The sequence below is a fragment of the Eulemur rufifrons genome, chromosome 10 (assembly GCF_041146395.1).
Source record: "Eulemur rufifrons isolate Redbay chromosome 10, OSU_ERuf_1, whole genome shotgun sequence".
Taxonomy (NCBI): domain Eukaryota; kingdom Metazoa; phylum Chordata; class Mammalia; order Primates; family Lemuridae; genus Eulemur; species Eulemur rufifrons.
Genome location: NC_090992.1, coordinates 37,639,080 through 37,657,565, shown reverse-complemented (window position 1 = coordinate 37,657,565; position 18,486 = coordinate 37,639,080).

The following is an 18,486-nucleotide window of genomic DNA, read 5'->3' as shown; positions in this document are numbered from 1 at the left end:
ATCGGGAACCCACTCTATTGTACGCAGGGTATGAGCCCCTGGATTTCATGCAGGACACAGTGGCAGAGCCTCCTTTCACCCATGGCTTGGGAGGATTGTAGGCTTTCTAAACTCTGAGAAAGCAAGAAGTCTGAGAATTAGATTTAGTGTTATGATTATGGTTAGTGTCAGGTAGGCACGTTAGTGTTAGGGTGAGGGCTTAGGTTTAGGGGTTAGGTTTAGCATTAGGGTTAAAAGTTAGTGTTACGTTTAACAGTTACAGTTAAGCTTAGGTTTAAGGTTAGGGGGTAGGGTTTGGTACAGGGTTAGGCTTAAGTGTTAGGGTTAGGGCTAAAGATTAGGATTAGGGTTAAGGGCTAGTGTGAGGGTTAACTGTTAGTGTTAAGCTTAAGGGTTTGGGGTAAGGTTTAGGTTTAGGGTTAATGTTTCGTGTTAGATTTAGGTTTAGAGTTAAGTGCTATGGTTAGGGTTAGGGGTTAGTGTTAGGTTTAGGGTTCATGGTTAGGGTTATGTTTAGAGGTTAGTGTTAGGGGTTAGGTTGAGGGTAAGGTTTTACAGTTAGTGTTGGGCGTTAGGTTCAGGGCTTAGGTTTAGGGTTAGTAGTAGGGTTAGTGTTAGGGCTTAGATTTAACAGTTCGTTTAATGGCACAGGACCTGTTTAATTTATGGTGAGAGTGGTGCAGACCGGGTCGCCATGACACAACACCATCGTACCCTGGGCCAAGGGCCCAAACGTACATGCAGAACTCAGGCAGAGCCTGTTCTCACGCATGGCATGGGTATATTGTAGGCTTGCTTAACTCTGAAAATGGAAAAAGTGTGAGAATTATTGTTAGAGTTATGATTAGGTGTTTGGGTTTAGGGATTAGGGTTCGAGTGAGGGTTAGGGGTTAGGGTTTAGGGGTTAGGGTTAGTGTTAGTGTTAGGGGTTAGGTGTTAGGGTTGAATTAGGGGCTAGGGTTAGGTTTCTGGTTTGGGTTAGTGTTAGGGTTAGCATTAAGGGTAAGGGTTAGGGTTAACGGATAGGACTAGGGTTAAGGGTTAGGCTTAGGGTTAGGGTTAAGGGTTAGGGTTAGGGTTAAGTGTTAGGGTTAGTGTCAGGGTTAAGGGTTAGAGTTAGAGCTATGGGTAAGGGATAGACTTAGGTTTAAGGGTTAGGGTTAGGGTTAGGTTTAGGGTTCAGTGTTAGGGTTAGCATCAGCGGTTACAGTTAGGTTTAGGGGTTAGGGGTGCTGTTAGGGTAGGTCTAGGCGTTAGGGTAAAGGTTAGTGTTAGGGTTAAGAGTTAGGGTTACGTTTAATTGTCAGGATTAGGATCAGGGTTTAGGGTTAGGGTTAGGGGTTAGGGTTAGGGTTAAGTGTCAAGTGTTAGGGTTATTTTTAGGCATTGGGTTAGGGTTAGCTGTTTAGGGTTAGGGTTAGTGTTAGGGATGTTGGTAGAGTTAAGGTTATGGTTAGCGGTTTAGAATTAGGGTTAGGGATTAGATGTTATGGTTATGACTAGGAGTTAGTGTTAGAATTATCAGATAATGTTGGTTCTCAGGGAAAGTGTTATGCACTAACATTAGGATAAGGGGTTAAAGTTATTGTTACAATGAGGTCTACGTGTTAAGGTGATCAATAGGATCAGGGTTAGGTGTTATGTAAAGAATAGGGTTATGGGTGAGTGGTAGTGTTTATGCTTAGGGCACGGGCCCTCTCTGCACTAGGAGAGGGGCTGAGGGGGCTGTGATTGTCTCTGGGAAACCACTCTATCGTACACTGGGTATGGATCCCTCGCTTTCATGGAGGACATTGTGGCAGAGCATCCTTTCACTCATGGCATGGGAGGATTGTAGGCTGTCAAAACTCTGAGAAAGCAAGAAGTCTGAGAACTAGATTTAGGGTTAGGATTATGGTAAGGTTAGGGATGAAGTTTAGTCTTAGGATGATGACTTAGGGTTAGGGGTTAGGGTTAGAGTTAGGGTTAAAAGTTAGAGTTAGGTTTAACAGTTACAGTTAGCTTTAGGGTTAAGGTTTAGGGCTAGGGTTAAGGTTAGGGTTTAGGGTTTGGTGCAGGGTTAGGGTTGTTAGGTTTAGGGTTAAAGATTAGGATTAGGGTTAGGGTTAAGGGTTAGTGTGAGGGTTAATGGTTAGGGTTAAGTTTAAGGGTTAGGGTTAGGGGTTAGGGTTAGGGTTAGGGATTCGTGTCAGGTTTAGGGTTAGAGTTAAGTGTTATGGTTAGGGTTAGCAGTGAGGGTTAGGTTTAAGTGTTAAGGGTTATGGTTAATTTTAGTTGTAGGTTTAGGATAACGGGTTAGGGTGAGTGATACTGTTAGGGTTTTTGGTAGGATTAAGGTTAGGTTTAGCAGATAAGAATTAGGTTTACGGATTAGCTGTTACAGTTATGGCTAGGGTTTAGGGTTAGAACTATGGGATAGGGCTTGTTCTCAGGGTAAGTTTTATGCATAACGTTAGGAAGAGTACTTAAAGTTAGGGTTACTGTGAGGTTTACATGTTAAGGTGAGGAATAGGATCAGGGTTCAGTGTTATGTTCAGAATTAGGGTTATGTGTGAGGGGTAGTGTTTATGCATAGATCTCGGGCCCTGTCTGCACTAGGCCGGGGGGTTAGGGGGCTGCGATTGTCACTGGGAACACCCTCTATCATATGTTGGGTATGGGCTCCTGGGTTTCATCCAGGACACACTGGCAGAGCCTCCTTTAAGGCATTAGATGAGAGGATTGTAGTCTCTCTATACTCTGAGAAAGCAAGAAGTCTGAGAATTAGATTTAGGGTTAGGAGTATGGTTAGGATTAGGGATGAAGGTTAGTGTGAGGGTGAGGGCTTACAGTTAGGGGTTTGGGTTACAGTTAGGGTTAAAGGTTAGTGTTAGGTTTAATGGTTACAGTTAGGTTTAGGGTTAAGGTTTAGGGTTAAGGTTTAGGGTGAGGCTTTAGATTAGGGGTTACGGTTTGGTACAGGGTAAGGGTTAAGTTTTAGGTTTAGGATTAAAGATTAGGATTAGGGTTAGATTTAAGGGTTAGTGTGAGGGTTAACGGTTAGGGTTAAGGTTAAGGGTTAGGGTTAGTAGTTATGGTTAGGGTTAAGGTTTAGTGTTAGTTTTAGTGTTAGAGTTAAATGTTATGGTTAGTGTTAGGTGTTAGGGTTTGGGATAAGGGTCAAGGGTTAGCATTATTTTTAGGTGTAGGGTGAGGATTGGGGTAAAGTTTAGTGTTAGTGTTAGGGTTGTTGTTAGGGTTATGGTTAGGTTTAGCGGTTTAGAATTAGGGTTAGGGATTAGGTGTTATGGTTATGGCTAGAAGTTAGAGTTAGAATTATGGGAAAGGGGTTGTTCTCTGGGTAAGTGTTATGCATTAACGTTAGAATAAGGGGTTAAAGTTAAGGTTACGGTGAGGTTTACGTGTTAAGGTGAGCAATAGGATCTAGGTTAAGTGTTATGTTCAGGGTTAGGGTTATGGGTGAGGGTTAGTGTTTATGCTTAGGGCACGGTCCCTGTCTGCACTAGGCAGGGGTTTAGAGGACTGGGATTGTCTCTGGGAACCAATTCTATCATGCGCTCAGTATGAGCCCCTGGGTTTCATGCAGGACACAATGGCAGAGGCTCCTCTCACGCATGGCATGGGAGGTTTGTAGGATTTCTAATCTCTGAGAAAACAAGAAGTCTGAGAATTAGATTTAAGGTTAGGATTATGGTTAGGGTTAGGGATGAAGGTCAGTGTTAGGGTGAGGGCTTAGGATTAGGGGTTAGGGTTAGGGTTCATGGTTAGGGTTATGTTTAGTGGTTAGGGTTATGATTAAGGGATAGGATTAGGGTTAAGGGTTGGGCTTAGGGCTAGGGTAAAGTGTTAGTGTTAGGGTGGAGGGTTAGGGTTAGACTCAGGGTTAGGGGTTAGCATGAAGGTTAACCGTTATGGTTAGGGTTATGTGTTAGAGGTAGTGTTTATGCTTATGGCACAGGCCCTGTCTGCACTAGGTGTAGGGGTTACGGGGCTAGTATTGTCAATGGGAACCCACTCTATCATACGCTGTGTATGGGCCCCTGGGTTTCATGCAAGACACAGTTTCAGAGCCTCCTTTCACGCATGGCATGGGAGGATTGTAGGCTTTCTAAACTCTGAGAAAGCAAGAAGTCTCAGAAATAGATTTAGGGTTAGGATTATGGTTAGGGTTAGGGATGCAGGTTAGTGTTAGGGTGAGGGATTAGGGTTAGGCGTTAGGGTTAGGGTTAGGGTTAAAGGTTAGTGTTAGGTTTAACGGTTACAGTTAGGTTTAGATTGAGTGTCATCGTTAAGGGTTAGGGTTAGGATTAGGAATTAGGGTTACCTGAGGGTTAAGTGTAGGTATTAGACTAAGGATTACTGTTAGATATTAGAGTTAGGGTTAGGTTTAATTGTTAGGATTTGGATCAGGGTTAAGGGTTAAGGTGAGGGTAGGGGTTAGGGTTAGGGTTAAAAGTCAAGGGGTAGGGTTATTTTTAGTGTTAGGGTGAGGGCTTAGGGTTAGGGGTTAGGGTTAAGGTTAAAGTCTAGTGTTAGGATTAAAGGATACAGTTAGGTTTAGTGTTAAGGTTTAGGGTTAGGGTTAAGGGTAGGGATTAGGGTTTGGTACAGAGTTAGGGTTAAGTTTTAGGTTTAGGGTTAAAGATTAGGGTTAAGGGTTAGTGTTAGGGTTAAGGTTTAGGCTTAAGGTTAAGTGTTAGGGTTAGGGGTTAGGTTTAGCGTTAAGTGTTCATGTTAGGTTTAGGGTTAGAGTTAAGTGTTAGGGTTAAGGTTAGGTTTTAGGTTTTCGGTTTAGGTTGAGAGTTCATGGTTAGGGTTACGGTTATGGGTTAGTGGTAGGGGTTATTTTTAGTGTAAGTCCTTAGAGTTAGTGTTGGGCGTTAGGGTCAGGGTTTCTGTTTAGGCTTAGGGGTCAGGTTTAGTGTTAGGTCTTCGTATTAACAGTTAGTTTAAGGGCACAGGACCTGTTTAATCTATGGTGAGGGGGTGCAAACATGGTCACCACGAAACCACAATATCGTACCCTGGGCCTTGGGCCCAGAAGTACACGCAGGACTCAGGCGGATCCTCTTGTCACGCATGGCATGGATGGATTGTAGGCTTGGTTAACTCTGAGAATGGAAGAAGTGTGAGAATTAGGGTTAGGGTTAGGGTTAGGTGTTTGAGTTTAGGGGTTAGGGTTCGAGTGAGGGTTAGGGTTTAGGGATTAGAGGTTAGGGTTAATGTTAGCATTAGGGGCAAGGTGTTATGGTTGGGTTAGGGGCCATGGTTAGATTTAGGTTTGGGGTGAGTGTCAGGTTTAGGGTTAGGGGATAGGATTAGGGTTAAGGGTTAGGCTTAGGGTTAGGGTTAGTGTTAAGGGTTAGGGTTAGTGTCAGGGTTAAAATTTAGGGTAAGGGTTAATGGTTAGGGTTAGCACTGTGGGTTAGGGATAGAGTTAGGGTTAAGGGTTAAGGGTTAGGTTTACGGTTCAGGGTTAGGGTTAGCATTAGGTGTTAGCATTAGGTTTACGTGTTAGGATTATGGTAAGAGTTAGGTCTGGACGTTAGGGTAAGGGTTCGTGTTAGGGTTAAGAGTCAGAGTTAGGGTTAGGGGTTAGGTTTAGGGTTAAGGGTTTGTGTTAGGTTTTGGGTTAGAGTTATGTGTTATGGTTAGTGTTAGGGGATAGGGTTAGGGTCATGGGTTAAGGGATAGGGTTATTTTTAGGGATAGGGTTAGGATTTGGGGTTAGGGTTAGGGTTACTGTTGGGGTTTTAGGTAGGGTTAATGTTAGGTTTAGCGGTTTAGATTTTAGGGTTAGTGATTAGGAGTTATGGTTATGGCTAGGATGTAGGGTCAGAATTATAGGATAGGGGTTGTTCTCAAGGTAAGTTGTATGCATTAAAGTTAGGGTAAGTGGTTAAAGTTAGGTTTACGGTGAGGCTGACGTGTTAAGGTGAGTCACAGGATCAGGGTTAGGTGTTATGTTCAGGGTTAGGGTTATGGGTAAAGGGGAGTGTTTATGCTTAGGTCACGGACCCTGTCTGCACTAGGAGGGGGGTTTAGGTGGCTGGGATCGTCGCCGGATCCCACTCTATCTTACACTGGGTATGGGTCCCTGGGTTTCATGCTGGACACAGTCACAGAGCCCCCTTTGACACATGGCATGGGTGGATTGTATGCTTTCCAAACTCTGAGAAAGCAATAAGTCTGAGAATTAGATTTAGGGTGAAGATTATGGTTAGAGTTAGGGATGAAGGTTAGTGTTAGGGTGAGGGCTTAGAGTTAGGGGTTAGGGTCAGGGTTAGGGTTAAAGGTTAGTGTTAGGTTTAACGGCTATAGTTCGGTTTCAGGTTAAGTTTTCGGGTTAGGGTTAAGGTTAAGGATTAGGGTTTGGTACAGAGTTAGGGTTAAGTTTTAGGTTTAGGGTTAAAGATTAGGGTTAAGGGTTAGTGTTAGGGTTAAGGTTTAGGCTTAAGGTTAAGTGTTAGGGTTAGGGGTTAGGTTTAGGGTTAAGTGTTCATGTTAGCTTTAGGGTTAGAGTTAAGTGTTAGGGTTAAGGTTAGGTTTTCGGTTTTCGGTTTAGGTTGAGAGTCCATGGTTAGGGTTACGGTTATGGGTTAGTGGTAGGGGTTATTTTTAGTGTAAGTCCTTAGAGTTAGTGTTGGGCGTTAGGGTCAGGGTTTCTGTTTAGGCTTAGGGGTCAGGTTTAGTGTTAGGTCTTCGTATTAACAGTTAGTTTAAGGGCACAGGACCTGTTTAATCTATGGTGAGGGGGTGCAAACATGGTCGCCACGATACCACAATATTGTACCCTGGGCCTTGGGCCCAGAAGTACACGCAGGACTCAGGCGGAACCTCTTGTCACGCATGGCATGGATGGATTGTAGGCTTGGTTAACTCTGAGAATGGAAGAAGTGTGAGAATTAGGGTTAGGGTTAGGGTTAGGTGTTTGAGTTTAGGGGTTAGGGTTCGAGTGAGGGTTAGGGTTTAGGGATTAGAGGTTAGGGTTAATGTTAGCGTTAGGGGCAAGGTGTTATGGTTGGGTTAGGGGCTATGGTTAGATTTAGGTTTGGGGTTAGTGTCAGGTTTAGGGTTAGGGGATAGGATTAGGGTTAAGGGTTAGGCTTAGGGTTAGGGTTAGTGTTAAGGGTTAGGGTTAGTGTCAGGGTTAAAATTTAGGGTAAGGGTTAATGGTTAGGGTTAGCATTGTGGGTTAGGCATAGAGTTAGGGTTAAGGGTTAAGGGTTAGGTTTACGGTTCAGGGTTAGGGTTAGCATTAGGTGTTAGCATTAGGTTTACGTGTTAGGATTATGGTAAGAGTTAGGTCTGGACGTTAGGGTAAGGGTTAGTGTTAGGGTTAAGAGTTAGGTTTAGGTTTAATTGTTAGGATTAGGATCAGGGATTAGAGTTAGGATTACCGTTACGTGTTCTGGTTAGGGGTCAGTGGCAAATGTTAGGGTGATATTAGGTGTAGGGTTAGGGTTAGGGTTTAGGTTTAGGTTTACTGTTAGCGTTTTTAATAGGGTTAAGGTTACGCTTAGCGGTTTAGCATTGTGGTTAAGGATTAGCTGTTACAGTTATGGCTAGGAGTTAGGGTTAGAATTATGGGATAGCGGTTGTTCTCAGGGTACGTGTTATGCATTAGCGTTAGGATAAGTGGTTCAAGTTTGGGTTACGGTGAGGTTTACATTCTAAGGTGAGAAATAGGATCACGGTTAGGTGTTATGTTCGCGCTTAGGGTTTAGTGTTAGGGTTAGTGTTTATGCTTAGGACATGTCCTCTTTCTGCACTAGGAGGGGGGGTGGGGGTTACGGGGCTGGCATTGTCACCGGGAACCCACTGTATCGTACGCTGGGTATGGGCCCATGGGTTTCACGCAGGACAGAGTGGCAGAGCCTCCTTTCACGCATGGCATGGGAGGATTGTAGGCTTTCTAAACTCTGAGAAAGCAAGAAGTCTGAGAATTAGATTTAGGGTTAGGATTATAGTTAGGGTTAGCGAGGAAGGTTAGTGTTAGGGTGATAGGTTAGGGTTAGGGTTAAGGTTAGGTATAAGGTTAGGGGTTAGGTTTTGTTACAGGGTTAGAATTAAGTGTTAGGTTTAGGATCCAAGATTAGCATTAGGTTTAGGTTTAAGGGTTAGTGTGAGGGTAAACGGTTGGTGTTAAGGTTGAGGTTTAGGATTAGAGGTTAGGGTTAGGCTTAAGTGTTTGTTTTAGGTTCAGGGTTAGAGTTAAGTGTTATGGTTCGGGTTAGGGGTTAGGGTTAGGTTTAGGGTTCATGGTTAGGGTTACGTTTAGGGGTCAGTGTTCCGGCTTAAGTTGAGGGTAAGAGTTCAGTGTTAGTGTTGGACATTAGGGTCAGGGCTTACGTTTAGGGTTAGTGGTAGGGTTAGTGTTAGGGCTTACATTTAGCGGTTAGTTTAATGGCACAGGACCTGTTTAATCTATGGTGAGAGTGGTGTGGACAGGGTCGCCGTGACACCACACCATCGTACCCTGGGCCAAGGGCCCTGACCTGCATGCAGAGTTCACACAGTGCCTGTTCTCACGCATGGCATGGCCGTACTGTAGCGTTGCTGAACTCTGAGAACGGACTAAGTGTGAGAATTAGGTTTAGGGCTAAGATTAGGGGTTTGGGGTTTGGCGTTAGGGTTTGAGTGAGGTTTAGGTGTTACAGATTAGCAGTTATGGTTAGTGTTAGGGTGAGGTGTTAGGGGTTAGGTGTTAGGGTTGGGCTAGGAACTAGGGATAGGTTTAGGGTTGGGGTTAGTGTTAGGTTTAGCGTTAAGGGTTAGGGGTAGGGTTAGGTTTATGGTTAGCATTAGGGGTTAGGTTTGGGGTTAGGGGATAGGGTTACTGTTAGGGTGGGTCTAGGCGTGAGGGTCAAGGTTAGTGTTAGGGTTAAGAGTCAGGGTTAGGGTTAGGGGTTAGGTTTAGGGTTAAGGGTTTGTGTTAGGTTTCGGGTTAGAGTTATGTGTTATGGTTAGTGTTAGGGGATAGGGTTAGGGTCATGGGTTAAGGGATAGGGTTATTTTTAGGCATAGGGTTAGGATTTGGGGTTAGGGTTAGGGTTACTCTTGGGGTTTTTGGTAGGGTTAATGTTAGGGTTAGCGGTTTAGAATTAGGGTTAGTGATTAGGAGTTATGGTTATGGCTAGGATGTAGGGTCAGAATTATAGGATAGGGGTTGTTCTCAAGGTAAGTTGTATGCATTAAAGTTAGGGTAAGTGGTTAAAGTTAGGTTTACGGTGAGGTTGACGTGTTAAGGTGAGTCACAGGATCAGGGTTAGGTGTTATGTTCAGGGTTAGGGTTATGGGTAAAGGGGAGTGTTTATGCTTAGGTCACGGACCCTGTCTGCACTAGGAGGGGGGTTTAGGTGGCTGGGATCGTCGCCGGATCCCACTCTATTTTACACTGGGTATGGGTCCCTGGGTTTCATGCTGGACACAGTCGCAGAGCCCCCTTTGACACATGGCATGGGTGGATTGTATGCTTTCTAAACTCTGAGAAAGCAATAAGTCTGAGAATTAGATTTAGGGTGAAGATTATGGTTAGGGTTAGGGATGAAGGTTAGTGTTAGGGTGAGGGCTTAGGGTTAGTGGTTAGGGTCAGGTTTAGGGTTAAAGGTTAGTGTTAGGTTTAACGGCTACAGTTAGGTTTCAGGTTAAGTTTTCGGGTTAGGGTTAAGGTTAGGGATTAGGGTTTGGTACAGAGTTAGGGTTAAGTTTTAGGTTTAGGGTTAAAGATTAGGGTTAAGGGTTAGTATTAGGGTTAAGGTTTAGGCTTAAGGTTAAGTGTTAGGATTAGGGGTTCGTTTTAGGGTTGTGTTCGTGTTAGGTTTAGGGTTGGAGTTAAGTGTTATGGTTATGGAAAGGGATTAGTGTTAGGGTTAAGGGTTAAGGGTTTTTGTTACTTTCAGGCATTGGGTTAGGATTAGGGGTTAGGTTTAGTGTTAGTATTAGGGTTTTTGGTAGGTTCAGGTTAGGGTCAGCAGTTTATAATTAGGTTTAGGGAGTATGTGTTACTGTTATCGCTATTAGTTAGGTTTGCAATTATGGGATAGGGGTGTTCTCAGGGTAAGTGTTCTGCGTTAACGTTAGGATAAGGGGTTAAAATTAGGGTTACAGTGAGATCTACGTGTTAAAGTGAGCCATAAGTTCAGGGTTAGGTTTTATGTACAGGGTTACGGTTATGGGTTAGGTGTAGTGTTTAAGTTGAGAGCACGGTCCCTGTCTTCACTAGGCAGGGGGGTCAGGGGTCTAGGGAGACCACTCTATCGTACCGTGGGAATGGGCCCCTGGGTTTCATACAGAACACGGTGGCAGATCCTCGTTTCATGCATGGCATGGGAGGACTGTAGGCTTTCTAAAATCTGAGAAAGCAATAAGTCTGAGAATAAGATTTAGGGTTAGGATTATGGTTAGGTTTAGGAATGAAGGTTAGTGGTAGGGTGAGGGCTTATGGTAGAGGTTAGGTTTAGAGTTAGGGTTAAAAGTTAGTGTTAGGTTTAACAGTTACAGTTACGTTTAGGGTTACGGTTTAGGGTTAGGTTTAAAGTTAGTGGCTAGGATTTTGTACAGGGTTAGGGTTAAATGTTAGGTTTAGGTTTAAAGATTAGGATTAGGGTTAGGGTCTAAGGTTAGTGTGAGGGTTATTGGTTAGGTTTAAGTTTCTAGGTTAGGGATAGGGTTAAGTTTTCGTGTTAGGTTTAGGGTTAGATTTAAGTGTTATGTTTAGTGTTAGGGGGTAAGGGTTAGGGTTATTTTGAGGCATAGTGTTAGAATTAGGGGTTAGGGTTAGGTTTACTGTTAGGGTTTTTGGTAGGGTTAATGTTAGGTTTACCAGTTTAGAATTAGGGTTAGGGATTAGCTTTTAAGGTTATGGCTAGGTTTTAGGGTTAGAATTATGGGATAGGGGTTGTTCTCAGGGTAAGTGTTATGTATTAACGTTAGGATAAGGGGTTAAAGTTAGGGTTACGGTGAGGTTTATATTCTAAGGTGAGCAATAGGATCAGGTTTAGGTGTTATGTTCATTGTTAGGGTTATGGGTTAGGGGTAGTGTTTATGCTTAGGACATGGGCCCTGTCTGCACTATGCGAGGTGGTTAGAGGGCTAGGATTGTAGCCGGGAACCCACTCTATCGTACCCTGGGTATGGGCCCCTGGTTTTCATGCAGGCCACAGTGGCAAAGCTTCTTTTCACGCATGACATGGGAGGAATGTAGTCTTTCTATACTCTGAGAAAGCAAGAAATCTGAGATTTAGATTTAGGGTTAGAATTATGGTTAGGGTTAGGGATGAAGGATAGTGTTAGGGTCAGCACTTAGGGTTAGGGGCTAGGGTTAAAGTTAGGGTTAAAGGTTAGCGTTAGGTTTAATGGTTACACTTAGGTTTAGGTTAAAGTTTAAGGTTAGGGTTAAAGTTAATGGCTAGGGTTTGGTACACGGTTAGGGTTGAGTGTTAGGGTTAAAGATCAGGATTAGGGTTAGGGTTAAGGGTTAGTGTGAGGGTTAACTGTTCGGGTTAAGGATAAGGGTTAGGGTTAGGATTATTTTTAGGCATTGGTTTAGGATTAGGGGTTAGGTTTAGGGTTGTTTGCAGGGTTAATGTTATGGTTAGCGGTTTAAAATTAGGGTTAGGGATTAGGTGTTATGGTTATGGCTAGGAGTTAGGCTTAGAATTATTGGATAGGGGTTACTCTCAGGGTAAGTGTTGTGCATTAACGTTGGGATAAGGGGTTAAAGTTAAGGTTACGGTGAGGTTTACATGGTAAGGTGAGGAATAGGATTAGGGTTAGGTGTTATGTTCTTGGTTAGGGTTATGGGAGAGGGGTAGTGTTTATGCCCAGGGAACGGGCCCTTTCTGCACTAGGCCGGGTGGTTAGGCGTCTAGGACTGTCACCGGGATCCCACTCTATCGTACACTGGGTAGTGGTCCCTGGGTTTCATGCAGGACACAGTGGCAGAGACTCCTTTCACGCATGGTATGGGAGGATAGTAGGCTTTATAAACTCTGAGAAAGCAAGAAGTCTGAGAATTAGATTTAGGGTTAGGATTATGGTTAGGGTTATGGATGAAGTTTAGTGTTATGTTTAGGACTTAGATTTAGGGGTTATGGTTAGGGCCAGTGTTAAAGTTTAGTGTTAGGTTTAATGGTTACAGTTAGGTTTAGGGTTAAGTTTTAGGGTTAGGGTTAAATTTAGGGGTTAGGGTTTGGTTCAGGGTAGGGTTAAGTGTTAGCTTTAGGGTTAAAGATTAGGATTAGATTTTGGTTTATTGTTAGTGTGAGGGTTAACGGTTAGGGTTAAGGTTAATTGTTAGGGTTACGGTTTAGTGTTAGGGTTCAGGGTTCGTGTTAGGTTTAGGGTTAGAGTTAAGTGCTATGGTTAGGGTTAGGGTTTAGGGTTAGGTTTAGGGGTCATGGTTAGGGTTAGGGTTAGGGGTTGGTGTTAAGGGGTAGGTTTAGTGTAAGGCTTTAGATTTAGTGCTGGACGTTAGACTCAGGGATTAGGTTTAGGGTTGGGGTTATGGTTAGTTTTAGGGCTGAGATTTAGCAGTTAGTTTAAGAGCACAGGACCTGTTTAATCTATGGGGAGAGGGGTGCGGACAGGGTCACTGCAACACTACACCATTGATGCCTGGGTCTTGGGGCCAGACTTAAATGCAGGACTCCAGCAGACCCACTTCGAACCCATTTCATGGCTGTATTGTAGCCTTGCTGAAGTCTGAGAATGGAGAAGTGTGAGAATTAGGGTTAGGGTTAGGGTTAGGGGTTTGGGGCTTGGGGTTAGGGTTCGAGTGAGGGGTAGGGGTTAGGGGTTAGGGATTAGGTGTTAGGTGTTAGGGTTGGCTTAGAGCCTACAGTTAGGTTTATGGTGGGGGTTAGTGGTAAGGTTAGGGTGAGGGTTCACGGTGAGGGTTAGAGTTATGTGTTAGGGATAGAGTTAGGCTTAAGGGTTAGGGTTAGGGTTAAGACTAGGGTTAGCATTAGGGGTTTGGGTCAGGGGTTAGGGTTACTGTTAGGGTTACGGTTAATGTCAGGGTTAGGTTTAAATGTTAGGACTAGGTTCGGGGTTAAGGATTAGGTTTAAGGTTAGCGTTTAGTGTAGAGTTAAGGGTCAATTTTTAGGGTTATTTTTAGGCATAGGGTTAGGGTTAGGGGTTAAGGTTAAGGTTAGTGTTAAGGTTGTTGTGAGGGTTAAGGTTATGGTTAGCAGTTTAGAATTAGGGTTATGGATTAAGTGTTACGGTAATGGCTAGGAGTTAGGGTTAGAATTAAGGGATAGGGTTTGCCCTTAGGGTAATTGTTATGCATTAACGTTAGGATAAGGGGTTAAAGTTAGGGTTACAGTGAGGTTTACGTAGTAAAGTGAGCAATAGGATCAGGGTTAGGTGTTTTGCTCAGGGTTAGGGTTGTGGGTGAGGGGTAGTGTTTATGCTTAGGGCACGGGCCCTGTCTGCATTAGGCGGGGGGCTTAGGGGGCTGTGATTGTCGCTGGAAACACACTCTATCATACCCTGGTATGGGCCCCTGGGTTTCATGCAGGACACAGTGGCAGAGCCTCCTTTCTCTCATGGTATGGGACGATTGTAGGCTTTCTAAACTCTGAGATAGCAAGAAGTCTAAGAATTAGTTTTAAGGTTAGGATTATGGTTAGGGTTAGGGATGAAGGTTAATGTTAGGGTGAGTGCTTATGGTTAGGAGTTAGGGTTAACGGTTAGTGTTCGGTTTTTCGGTTACAGTTAGGTTTAGTGTTAAGTTTTAGGGTTAGGGTTAAGTTTAGGGGTTAGGGTTTAGTATAGGGTTAGGGTTAAGTGTTAGGTTCAGGGTTAAAGATTAGGATTAGTGTCAGGGTTAAGGGTTAGTGTGAGGGTTAACGGTTAGTGTTAAGGTTAAGGTTTAGGGTTAGGGTTCAGGGATAGGTTTAAGGGTTTGTGTTAGATTTAGGGTTAGTGTTAAGTGTTATGTTTAGGATTAGGGGTTAGGGTTAGGTTTACAGTTCATGTTTAGGGTTATGGTTAGCGGTTATGCTAGGGGTTAGGTTTAGTACATGGGTTTAGAGTTAGTGTTGGGCATTAGGGTCAGGTCTTAGGTTTAGTGTTAGTGGTTAGGGTTCATGTTAGGGCTTAGATTTAGTGGTTAGTTTAAGGGCACAGGGGCTGTGTAATCTATGGTGAGTGGGGTGCGGACAGGGTCGCCGTGACACCACACCATCGTACCCTGGGCCTTGGGCCCAGACCTGCATGCAGGAATCAGGCGGAGCCTCATCTCACGCATGGCTTGGCTGTATTTTAGGTTTGCTTAACTCAGAGAAAGGAAGAAGCGTGAGAATTAGGGTTAGGGTTAGGGGTTTGTGGTTAGGGGTTAGGGTTAGAGTGAAGGTTAGGGTTTAGCGATTAGGGATTAGGGTAAGTGTTAGGGTTAGGGCTTAAGTGTTACAGTTGGGTCTCGGGCAAGGCTTAGGTTTAGGTTTGGGTTTAGTGTTAGGGTTAGGGATACGGATTAGGGTTAGGCTTAAGGTATAGGATTAGGGTTAAGGGTTAGGGTTATGATTAAAGGTTAGCATTAGGGTTAAGGGTTAGTGTTAGGGTTATGGGATAGGGTTAGTGTTAGGTTTAGGGTTCAGGGTTAGGGTTAGCATTAGGGGTTAGGGTTAGTATTAAGGTTAGGTCCAGACGTTAGTGTAAGGGTTAGTGCTAGGGTTAAGAGTTAGGGTTAGGATTAATTGTTAGGATTAGGATCAGGGTTAAGGGTTAGGGTTAGGGTTAGTGTTTAGGATTAGGATTAGAGTTAGGGTTGATGGTAGGGTTAAGGTTAGGTTTAGCAGTTTAGAATTATGGTTAGGGATTAGGTGTTACGGTTATGGCTAGGAGTTAAGTTAGAATTATGGGATAGGGGTTGTTATCAGAGTAAGTGTTATGCATTGACGTTAGGATAAGGGGTTAAAGTTAGGGTTACAGTCAGGTTTACGTGTTAAGGTGAGCAATAACGTCAGAGTTAGGTGGTATGTTAAAGGTTCACGTTATTGGTGAGGGGTAGTGTTTATGCCTCGGGCCCGGGCCCTGTCTGTACTAGGAGGGTGGTATAGGGGTTGGGATTTTTGTCAGGAACCCACTCTATCATACGCTGTGTAAGCCTAAACCTAAACCCTGACCCTAACGCCGAACACTAACTCAAAACCCTTACCCTAAACCTAACCTGAAGCCCAACACTAACCACTAAAAGTAACCCTAGCAATGAACCCTAAACCTAACCATAACCCCTAACCCTAACCATAACACTTAACTATGATGCTAAACCTAACACGAACACTTAATCCTAACCCTAACACCTAACCCTAACACTTAACCTTTACCCTAACCGTTAATGCTCACACTAACCCTTTACCCTAATCCTAATTCTAATCTTTAACCCTAAACCTAACACTTAAAACTAACCCTGTACCAAAACCAAACCCGTAACCTTAACGCTAACCCTAAGCCTTAACCCTAAACCTAATTGTAACCATTAAAACTAACACTAACCTTTAACCATAACCCTAACCCTAACCCTAAGCCCTCACCCTAACACTAACCTTCATCCTTAACCTTAACCATAATCCTAACCCTAAATCTAATTCTCAGACTTCTTGCTTTCTCAGAGTTTAGGAAGCCTACAATCCTCCCATGCCATGCGTGAAAGAAGGCTCTGCCACTGTGGCCTACAGAAAACCCAGGGGCCCATACCCAGCATACCATAGAGTGCATTCCCGGCAACAATCCCAGCCCCCTAACCCCCCCGCTCAGTGCAGACAGGGCCCATGCCCTAAGGATAAACACTACCCCTCATCCATAACCCTAACCCTGAACATAACACCTAACCCAGATCCTATTGCTCACCTAAAAACGTAAACATCATATAACCCTAACTTTAACACCCTATCCTAACTTTAATGCATAACACTTACCAGGAGAACAATCCCTGTCCCTGAATTCTAACCCTAACTCTTAGCCATAACTGTAACACCTAATACCTAACCCAAATTGTAAACCACTAACTCTAACCCTAACCTTACCAACAACCCTAACACTAACACTAACCCTAACCACTAATCCTAATCCTATGCCTAAAAATAACCCTATCCATTAAACCTTAACCCTAACCCATATCCCTAACCATAACTTAACTCTAACCCTAAACCTAACACTAACACTTAACACTAACTCCTAACCCTAACACTTATCCTTAACCCTAACCGTTAACCCTCACACTAACGCTTAACCCGAATCCTAATCTTTAACCCTAAACTTAACACTTAACCCTAACCCTGTACCAAACCTTAAACCCTAACGTTAACCCTAACCTTAAGCCTTAACCCTAAACCTAACTGTAACTGTTACACCTAACACTAACCTTTAACCCTAACTCTAACCCTAACCCCTAAACCTAATCCCTGACCGTAACCCTAATCTTCTCCCTAACCCTAACCACAATCCTACCCTAAATCTAATTCTCAGACGTCTTGCTTTCTCAGAGTTTAGAAAGCCTACAATCCACCCATGCAATCCATGAAAGGAGGCTCTGCCACTGTGTCCTTCATGAAACCCAAGGGCCCATATGCACCATAGGATAGAGTGGGCTCCCCGCGCCATTCACAGCCCCCTAACCCCCGGCCTAGTGCAGCCAGGGACTGTGCCCTCAGCATAAACATTACCCCTCACCCATAACCCTAACCCTGAACATAACACCTAACCCTGATTCTATTGCTCACTTTAACACATAGACCTCCCTGTAACCCTAAATTTAACCCCTTATTTTAGTGTTAATGCATAACACTTACCTTGAGAACAAACCCTATCCCACAATTCTATAACTAACTCATAGCCATAACGATAACACCTAATCCCTAACCCTAATTCTAAACCGCTAAACCCAACCTTCACCCTTCCAACAACCCTAACACTAACCCTAAACCTAATAACTAATCCGAAACCTATGCCTAAAAATGACGCTAAACCTTAAATCTTAACCCTATCCCTAACACCTAACACTAACCATAACACTTAACTCTAACCCTAAACCTAACACGAACCCTTAATCCTAACCCTAACCCGAAACCCTAACCCTTAAACTTAACCCTAACCGTTAACCCTCACAGTAACCCTTAAACCTAACCCTAATCCTAATTTTTAACTGTAAACCTAACACTTAAACCTAACCCTGTATGAAACCCTAACTCCTAACCTTAACACTAAACCTAACTGTAATCCTTAAACCTAATACTAACCTTTAACCCTAACCCTTACTCTAACCCCTAAACCTAAGCCCTCACCCTAACACTAACCTTCATCCCTAACCCTAACCATAATCCTAACCCTAAATCTAATTCTCAGACTTCTTGCTTTCTCAGAGTTTAGAAAGCCTACAATCCTCCCATGCCATGCGTGAAAGGAGTCTACGCTACTGTGTCCTGCATGAAACCCAGTGGCCCATACCCAGCGTACGATAGAGTGGGTTCCTGGACACAATCCCAGCCGCCCAATCCCCCCGACTAGTGCAGACAGGGCCTGTGCCCTAAGCATAAACAGTACCCCTAATCCATAACCCTAACCCTGAACATAACACCTAACTCTGAACCCATTTCTCATCTTAACATGTAAACCTCACCATAGCCCTAACATTAACCCCTTATCCTAACGTTAATGCATAATACTTACCCTGAGAACAACCCCTATGCCACAATTCTAACGCTAACTCACAGCCATAATCATAATACCTAATTCCTAACACTAATTCTGAACTGCTAACCCCAATCTTAACCCTACCCACAACATTAACACTAACCCTAAACCCTAATCTTAACCTAAAATAAACGTGTACCTAAAAATAACCCTACCCTTTAATCCTTAACCCTAACCACTAATGCTAACCATAAAGGGGCCCTGTCTGCACTAGTTGTTTATAATTAGGGATTAGGTGTTACAGTTATGGCTAGGGATTAGGGTTAGAATAATGGGATAAGGATTGTTCTCAGGGTAAGTGTTATGCATTAACGTTAAGATAAGGGGTTAAAGTTAGGGTTACAGGGAGGTATACGTGTTAAGGTGAGCAATAGGATCAGGGTTAGGTATTGTGTTCAGGGTTAGGGTTATGGGTTAGGGGTAGTGTTTATGCTGAGGGCATGGTCACTGTCTGCACTAGTCGGGGGGGTTAGGGGTCTAGGGTTGGCACCAGGAGACCACCCTATATACGCTGGGTATGGGCCCCTGGCTTTCTTTCAGGAAACAGTGGCTAAGCGTCCTTTGATGCATGGCATGGGAGGATTGTAGGCTTTCTAAACTCTGAGAAAGCAAGAAGTCTGAGAATTAGATTTAGGATTAGGATTACGGTTAGGGTTAGGGATGAAGGTTAGTACTAGGGTCAGGGATTAGGGTTAGGGGTTAGGGGTAGTGTTACATTTAAAGTTTAGTGTTACGTTTAACGGTTACAGTTAGGTTTAGGGTTAATGTTTAGGGTTAGGGTTAAC